The following is a 9,776-nucleotide window of genomic DNA, read 5'->3' as shown; positions in this document are numbered from 1 at the left end:
TAATGTATTCTCTTTTGTTCAGCTTTCTCCAATAATAGATTCGAATGATGTGCAAAAGATAGGTTTTAAAAACGATTGGACCGCACCATTAGCCTCGTACTTAAAGAATGGCGTTTTACCAGATGGGAAGGAGGCCGCAAGGAAGTTGAAGGTACAAGTAGCGCGATTCGTCTTAATAAAGGACGTCTTGTACAAGAGAGGCTTCTCCTACCCATATTTAAGGTGCTTGGGACCTAAAGAAGCAGACTACGTCATGAGAGAGGTACACGAAGGGATTTGCGGAAACCATTTGGGGTCGAGGTCTTTGGTGCACAAACTGGTACGGGTAGGGTACTACTGGCCCATCATGCAGAAGGACGCCCAAACTTATGTCAAAGCCTGCGACAAGTGCCAAAGGTTCAGCAATATCATTAGACAGCCGTCCGAAGAGTTAACCCCAATAATGGCCCCATGGCCGTTTGCTTAGTGGGGATTAGACATCATGGGGTCATTCCCCATAGCGGGGCGACAGCTAAAGTTCCTGATAGTGGGCATAGACTACTTTACAAAATGGGTGGAAGCTGAAGCCTTGGCCACCATTACGGAGAAGAATGTGCGAAGTTTCGTTTAGAAAAACATCGTATGCAGGTTTGGGATCCCTAGAGTCTTAGTCTCAAACAACGGGAAATAATTCGACAATAACGCCTTCCAAGATTTTTGTTCGCAGTTAGGGATCAGGATTCACTACTCCTCCCCCGCTCACCCTTAAGCTAATGGGCAGGTTAAAGTTACCAATCGATCCTTGCTCAAAATTATCAAGACTCGGCTCGAGGGGGTAAAAGGTATATGGCCTGAAGAGCTGCCAAGCATACGATGGGTGTACAAGACAACAGCGAGAATGCCTACAGGAGAGACTCCATTTTGGTTAACCTATGGGAGCGAAGCAGTCATTCCAGCTGAAGTCAGACTCACAAGCTACAGGGTGGACAGTCATGATAAAAGCAAGAATGACGAGACTATCTGCCTACAGCTTGACCTAGTTGACGAAGTCAGAGTGACAGCTGAACAAAGACTCGCACGGTACCAGGATCGCATGGCTAAGCACTACGATTCCCGGGTTCGATACAGAGACTTTCAGGTCGGAGATCTTGTTTTACGGCGGGTCATGGGCGCCGCTAAAGACCCCACCAAAGGGAAGCTCGGCCCCAACTAGGAAGGACCCTACCAAATCACGTCATGGTGGAGGAAAGGCACCTACCACCTGGAGAAGCTAGACGGACGGAAACTGCAGCATCCATGGAACACCGAGCACCTACAAAAGTACTACCAGTAATGATGAGGGCATGAAGAACAACCCCTTTTATTTCTAGTTTACCTTAGTTAATTTCAGTTATATTCCTCAGTTTTTTCATTTACTTTTGTTTTGCTACAATACTTTCTTTAAGCCCAAAGGGTAGGTTTTTTCAGAGAACTACTTTTCTACAAATGGTTTATCATAATAAGAGGAGGTTATTCAGACATGACTAATGTTTTTTTCTACAAGTTTGTAAAGTGGACGAATTTATTATTAATGTCCATAAAGTGAACAACTTTGTTAAGTCCATAAAGTGGACAACTTTGTTAAGTCCATAAAGTGGACGAGTCCATAAAATGGATGAGTTTATAACACAAAGTGGACGAATTCATTATTAATGCCCATAAAGTGGACGACCTCATCCCAGAAGGATGAAGAATCATCATGTCCACAAAGTGGACGAGTTTATCATCAGGACAAGTTCATTACCTAGTCCACAAAATGAACGAGTTTATTACTTAGTCCATAAAGTTAACGAGCTTAGTTGTCCCTAAAAGCGGATGAGTTTATTTGTAAGCTCATAAAATAGACGAGTACAGCCCAAAAGGATTAATGCTAGTCCAAAAAGGACAAGTTCACCAGAAAGTCCGAGGAATGGGCAAGCTCATCCATTGTTATCGTAAAATCTTTTAGTATATAAACTTGCAAGTGAATGAGTTCACAAGATGACCCATAAGGTTGACGGATTAATAGCTGATATAAACGGACTTATAAAGCCCAAGTTATTCCACGATGGCGTTTTAATCAATAATTAAGGTGGGCAACAAAGAAGGGCTCATAACATAGTTAACAAAGCTGTCGAGATAATTAAACAAATTACGAATTCATCTTATTAAAGTTGACGAGACCAATAGAATAGACCTATGGACGGGTCTGCGAAGTGGACGAGTCCATTGTAAGGTTTATTAACTCTCAAACATTAGTTCAAGATGGACGAATCAAAATTTAAAATAGACGGGTCCATAAGGTACATACACATGCCAATAAACAAACGCCCAAAGTGACAGATATAAATCAACGTAAAGTTTAGTCTTTACAAATTAAGCCCAAAAAGCAATAGGGTGTTTTATAGAGTCTTAAAAATAGAGAAAATCAAAAGGAAAAATACATTAAATTATGAGGCTGAAGGGATTGGAGAGTTCCCGTCAATCTTCTCCTCGGCAACAAGGTCTTCGACGTTCACGGGTCCAGTGGACGGGACCAGAGAGGTGATGAGGGCATCTATGGCTGGCTGGGCGAGGACGACATTACCATCTTTTGGATTAGACTCCGTGGAGTCGTCAGTTTCCTCCTAGACAGTGTCGCCAGCAGGAGTTAACGGCAGGGGCTCGTCCATAATAACCGTGGAAAAATCCAGGTGAGGGTAGAAGGACTTAACCTGCTTAAGGCAGTCCTCAAACTCTTCACTATAATATCCACCACAAAAATCTATGAATAGCTGAGAGGCCTTGTATTCATTTACGGAGTCAGCTTTGGCCGTCTCCACTTGCTCAAGGAGGGCCGTCAACTCTTTCTCTACTTTCTCCTTCGCTTCTTGCTCACTCAGTCTCTGACGACCCTCCTCCCCCAGCTTACCCTTCAGATTTTTTACCTCCTCGTTAAGAGAGCAAATGGCACCCTTGTATTGTTCTTCCTCATCCGTCAAGAGCTTTATGCGCTTATGCAAGCGAGCAATCACTCCTTCTTTGGCGACACCCCTATCTTGCAAAGCTTTCATATGCACTAATGCCTACAAGGCACAATAACTGTCAGCTACTAGACAAATGAGTAATTAAGAAAGTTGAACGCAAAGAAAAACGTACCCGAGCAAGATCAAAGAGGCCTGACACCCCTAACTCGTTAGTCCCCTACTCGGCACAAGGGTCTACATCCTTCTCTCTGATGATGGATCCCACCATCTCGATGGCGTAGTCTTTGTACATGAGAAGGCGACGGTCCGATTCCTAAGCAACAGGGCCCAATGATGTCATCAGACCCTTACCTACGTCGTGGCCAGTCTTAGGGGGCATCGACTTTTTTAGGGATTTGTCTCCAACAGTAATAGAAGGCTTCTTGGGTGGACAATCGTCCTTTCTGTCGACTTTTCTCTTATGCGCACCCTTCCCGACGGCTTTTGAAGCTGACGAGGACGCCCTATCTCCCTTCGTCTTATTTTCTTCTACTGAGTAGCGGATGCACACACCTGCGCCCTCAGCCTAGCAGCCTCCATTTCTGCAAAGGATATGTGAAGGGCATAAACTTAAGTGACGCCTAAGAAGTAAGAAAAAGAAGAATAAAGCGATGGAGGAAATAAGAAATACTCATGACGGCGAGAGTAAGTGTTTAGCCTGCGAGTTGTCGGGGTTGGCTTTGGACCACCACAGTACGTGTGTAGTGTGTCAAGGGTAATCAAATCCCTGCACTTGCGCTTTTTGAATGGAATTTCAAGAACCCGTTGGATGAAGGCCTTTTGCTTGTCGGTAATGGATGGGTGGACACTAGCTGAAATAAAAAAATGATGACATTAGAACACTTGCAAAAAGACTAAAAGGTTAGAAAAAAGATGACGACATTAAACCTGAATCCTTAACAATGACCAAGAAATAAGTTAAGAAAAGTTGAAAAAGTGAACCTCAACACTAGCTCGATATAAGAAATCTATCGAAAATTAATGAAGAGACTTGATACAAGCTCGACACCTCTCGATCTATTGAGTTTTGCAAATCCAGAATTCTCAGATTTGTTTTTCAATCCATGATGACTTAGACTTCTAGGGTTTTGTTCACTAAACTTCTAGGGGATATAAAAACTTTATTTAAAGTTATCACAAGACAGAAAGACTCAATTAGAGAATCTATACTCTTATTGTGAAGCTACTGCGTTCTTGTGCGCCTTAGGATTTTGTGACCAGGTGCTTCCTTCTCTACAAGTGTATTGAAGAACTTTGCATCCAACAACAAGCTTCAAGTTGCTGGGAGTTAGTCACGTACTGGAATTTGTGCAAAGGGAAGAAGTCTCTACAAAATCAATACCAATTGGGGATTAGTACATTAGAATAGAACAGGTTGGGGTAAAATTTCTTGTACTTGTAATATCTTGATTTTGATTAGTAATTCCTGGGAGTGGTGATTTGAAATTCACCCAGTAGGATTTTTGCCTTGTGTGAGGTTTTTCTCATTAGTTAACAAACCACCGTGTCAATATAATTTTCACTGCATTCTAGATTATTTGGTGATTTGTTTGTGCTTCCATAATTTTGCATGTAATTTGGCCTAATTAATCAGCTTAGATAATTGAATTAATTAACTGAGGTCAATTTATAACCCCACGTTAAAAGTATTACAAGTTTTACTATAAAACTTACAAATTGATTAGGTAACTTAAGTGTGCATTCCATTAAACACGTAAATATTTTCCATAAGTTAGATGGAAGTAAAAAATAACTAAAATAATTTTCTAGGACTAAAATAAGACTGAGGCAAAATTTAGGACAAAAATAAATTTAACCGATACAAGTATCATACTTTGGTGAAATGCGACAGGCTGTGGGAGCACTTTTTGGGGGTCATTCTGCCATTAATGCGGTAGGCTAAGTTGGTACAATGTATTAAATGTGGAGGTGATGGATGCCTTATCAGGAAGCTTCCTCCTTTCAATACTTGCACATCTCTACTTTCTTTCTCAGCCTTCAATCCTATGGCCTTGGTGGTTTATCTAAAGTCTCCTGAGGAGCATACGCTCCTCAGGGGGGTCACCATCCTCGATTTCACTATTTGGATTTTCTTGACTGTGCTGGGCCTAAGCTGACGAATAGTTGAGTCCGACTACTCCTAAGTTGAGCCCAGTTGATGATCTTCCTTCTTTAGGCTTCCCCCTGCCACAATTAATATGACAAATTATTATGACAGCAACATTATTGTTAGTTGAATTCTACAGTTGTATGGGTGCAAAATTACTTGAGAGGGCGTGGCTTAATGGTAAGAAGCCTAAGACATCACAACTACAAGTTTAGAAATTGTGGATCAAATATTGATAAACTACATTAGTGCACTATCATCTGGTGCACCAAATGCCAAAAATTTGGCATTTGGCACACCAAACTCCAAAAAACCTCCAACATCAAATGTTTTAAATGCTAAAAAATTTGGCATTGATGAACAGTACAATGCCATGTTTGGAACTGTATGGACAGAAAATGTTATATGTTTTAAACATATTTTGGTGTTTTTTATTCCACTTTTTCTCTCCCACATCACACCCAAGTCCTCTCAATCTTTCTTCTCTCAGCCTCTCTCTTTGTCAGGTAGGGCTACATGATAAAAATATATTTGTTTTGTTGATTTTTTAAGGGTTTTATTAACCTATGTCCTTATGGCATATATTAGGAAATTTTTTTATGGAAAAATGAAAAAATGATTAACTTTTTTGACAGTTTTTTTTTTTTAATTTTCATAAACAGTTTTAAAAAATGGATAGTTAATATATGCTCTAAGGGCATACATTAATCGGACTCATTTTTTAATATAGATGAGGTTTGTTTTAAATTATTTTAATGTGTTATAATACTATAATAGAAAATGTGATGTACAGTGTATTGTAAAATAATGTGTTGAAATAGATAAAAATAACTTTTTAATATACTAAATACTAAATTTTGTTAGAAAAGCTAATAGGGCGTGAATTTCTTATTTTCAATAATAATAAAAAAGTATAGGCACAAAATTTATGACATGAAACAGACTCATAGGACCAATCATAGAAGCAAGGCCGGCCCTAGCTTAGGCCAATTAGGCCATTGCCTAGGGCCCCCTTACTAGAGAATGCCCCAAATTTGAGGGCAAATTCTATTTATTTATATATTTATTTTTTATATATAAATATTTTTGGAAGATATTAAAACATTTTAGTTTACATTTTTTTTTTCACTATTAAGAAGGTTCAAAGAATTAAGTAATGTTAGAGATAGAGATAAGACAAATTTGAATAAATAGGTCTTACAAATAGACGTGTTACTAATCACAAGTAATTTAAATAGGAAAATGTTAAAAATATTATAAATTTTACTACATAACTTTTATTTATTTAATTATTTTTATACAAGATAAAAATTATATTCTAACCTAATCTAAGTATATATGTGTGTGAAACTTTCTTCTAGAGACTTAAATCTCGGCCATTGCCACCCACACTCCACAAGAACTTATACTTGTAGAGTGATCACTGCACCAAGGGTGTGTGGTGGTCTCTATAACTTTTATAATTTGATGTAACAATGAATATGATAGGTAGATTTCAACAAACTATTGAATGCATTTTTGAATAAATATTTGTAATTGGTGATGTAGGGATAAAGTTTGGAGCCCAAGCCCACACTGTATGGAATCCTGGTCCAAAAAGTCCAATACAATGAATTTTGTAGAGTATGAGTCAAAGAACTAGGTTTAGATGAGTTAAGCAGTGGCTTGCATGAGATTAAGGAACATACAGACAAGAACAAAAGCTATTATGATGAAATGACCTTCGGTCTGAGGAGACTTAGAATTTTATTTATGAATACAGATCACTACATTAGGGTTCTTTTGCATGTTACAGTATTCTCCCCTCTTTTTCTCGTCCCTTCCTTATGGGGGCTTTTATACATTATATAGGCTCTTCCTAATCATCTGGACTTTACACTTGTTGATCATCTAAGCCCCCACTTGAGCACCTATCCCATCAGACACCCCTTTCAGTCATTTGTGAGTTGCGGTAGCCAAGGTAACACTGTTCAGGGGTCTTCTCCACATTAATGTGGCCAGGAAAGTAGCTGCAGTGTATTTAATGTGATGGTGATAGCTTTTGCTTAGATATTTTTGGGTTTTCTTCCTTTTCATGTGTTGAGGGGGTGCGCTTCAGCGGTTTGAACATACCTCTGCTCCGGATTTTCAGTGTCCGAGGAGGAGTTCCTCCTCGGACCCTCTTTCTTTGTCTCCCATGATAAGCCTTATAACATAGATCATCTAAGTCACGTTGTCTCCTCGGACTCACTAGTGTCCTCGGACGGGCCCAAGGCCCAACTTGTTAATTTGGGCCATAGCCCCCACAGGTGATATGTCTTTGTAATTTTCATATTGTAAATTTTATAATATTTTTAGTATTTTTGTAAGCCTCATGTCATTGTTCACATTCATTACAATACCAGTTTGTAGTAAAATTTGTTATAACTTTAGTATTTTTTTTTAAAAAATATCATATTAAAGAGTAAAAAGAATGGATTTAAAAAATATTATTATATAAAATGTTAGTTAAATATTATTTAAGTGATGACGTAAAGACCCATTTGAAAATTTCGCCTTAGGCCTCGAAAACACTTAGCCGGCCCTGCATAGAAGTCTATTATTTGAGCCTATGTTTGAGTGCCACTTGTCAAAATTAACTCCACGATTTAGCCACAATTCTTCCAAGTCTTTTTTTTTTTTTTTTTTGGCTATAGTCTTCCAAGCCACTTCAGAAAATGGACTAGGATAATATCAACATAGAGTAGGACCGTTTATGTTAGTTAGAAATGATTTGTCACATCATCGCTTTGAATCTTTGTCTCCCCTTTAAATGATTTGAATAGCTACAAAGTATTATTTATATATTTCAACAAAATTTCATTAATATATATCATAAAAAATATTATTTATTTATTTATTTTCTATTGAGTTTTTTAAAAAAATATAATGCCATTTTTCACCGAATATTGCTTTTTTAGCAATCTCTCTCATATAATAAAGATTCGCAAACGAGTATTATGTTTTTATCATTTGAGAGAGTAATGTAGCCAGTCACTGTTTGTTTGTTTTTTTTTTTTTTTTTTTTTTTTTTTTTTTTACTGTTAGTGTGTAAATAACACTGTCCTATTTATATTATCAGTAGGGGTGGCAATTTTTACCCATATTCATAAATCCGTCCATTACTCACCTTATTTAGATAAGTCTTAATCCAACCCATTTGAGTATTTGGGTTAAATGAATAAAAACTCATATGGTTATTTAATTAGATGAGTCTTAATGGATAAATCCACTAATACCCACTAAACCCATCTAAAATTTAAAATTAAATAAACCTACTAATACCCACTGCACCCTTCTAAAATCTAAAATTAAATAAATAGTATAACCTCTATATTTCTAAGCCCAAACATTCGGCCCTCAGTCTCACTCTCCCTCAAATTTTCTCATATTTTCTCAGTAACCAAACACTTCCCCAAACACTTTAACAGAAAAGAAATCCCAAACCCTGCGTGAAATTCTCAAATGACAGAAACCCTGCTCAGCCTCAGCCTCCTTAGACAAAACCCTCATCATCTGGTCCGCCCAAACCCTAACTCTCTTCCACCACCTCACCGGCCACTTTGAGGGCATCTCCGACCTCGCCTGGTCCTTTGACTCCCACTACATCTGCTCCGCCTTTGACGACCGCACTCTCTGCATTTGGGACGCACGCGCCTCCACCAGCGACTCCTCCCATGTCAAGACCCTAAAGGGCCACTCCAATTTGGTCTTCTGCGTGAACTTCAGCCCCCAATCGAATCTGATTGTGTCTGGGTCTTTTGACGAAACAGTGCGTGTTTGGGAGGTGAAGACTGGGAAGTGTTTGCATGCTATTAAGGTGCATTCTATGCCTGTTACGTCTGTGCATTTCAATCGAGATGGGTCATTGATTGTATCGGCGAGTCATGATGGGAGTTGTAAGATTTGGGATTCGTCTAAGGGTATGCTTTTGAAAACGCTTATTGATGAGAAAGTTTTGAGAAAATTAGGGAAAAACTGTATTTCAGACTTTAGACTAAAGTTCAAGTTAGTTCTATGAGTATTTGTTTGTTTGCTTAAAAGAATTTTTGATTAGCTAGGTATTGGTCTTGGTGAGGAGAAGTTCTGTTTGGTTTGTGAGAAAGTTAGGGAAAATAAATGAAAATGAAATGGTTGATGTTGTTATAAAGCTAAAAGATTTTAATCCGATTTTCAAGGGTCCTGTTTGGTTTATGAGAAATTTTGTAGTTGCTAACTTAATGGGAAAATCTAGTAACAAGTTATTTATTTATATGGGTCATATTGGGTTAAATGGGTGGGTTACTAATTAAATAGGTTGGACGGGTAACGGATAATTAATTTATATATAAATGGGTCATAAATGGATAAATGGGTAATTACACACCCAATCCATTTATGACCCAATTTGCCCATTTGCCACCCTGATTATCGGTAATCAAAACAACATTGTCTTTAAGAGCATTTCTATTCTATTCTTAAAAAAAAAAAAAGTATTTTACATCACAAAAAACCACTTCATGTATTTTACATAATAATTTTTTAAAACACTAAATACTATTCTTCATTTTTCGATAAGTTATTTTAAAATAATCTAAAATAATTTTTTTAATTGAACTAAAAAAATTAAAAAATAATTAGCACTCACTCCAACTTTACCAACGCTACCA

The 9,776-nt window shown here is 37.8% G+C and overlaps 1 pseudogene; it reads left to right on the top strand.

The window, feature by feature from the left end:
- The first annotated feature begins 3,635 nt into the window (after nucleotides 1-3,635).
- LOC126690088 (COMPASS-like H3K4 histone methylase component WDR5B) lies at nucleotides 3,636-9,379 on the top strand (annotated as a pseudogene).
- Nucleotides 9,380-9,776: the final 397 nt, after the last annotated feature.

Source organism: Quercus robur, chromosome 6, assembly GCF_932294415.1.
Source record: "Quercus robur chromosome 6, dhQueRobu3.1, whole genome shotgun sequence".
NCBI lineage: Eukaryota > Viridiplantae > Streptophyta > Magnoliopsida > Fagales > Fagaceae > Quercus > Quercus robur.
Note: the sequence above shows the minus strand (reverse complement) of the source record. Positions and strands in the feature narration are given on the sequence as shown.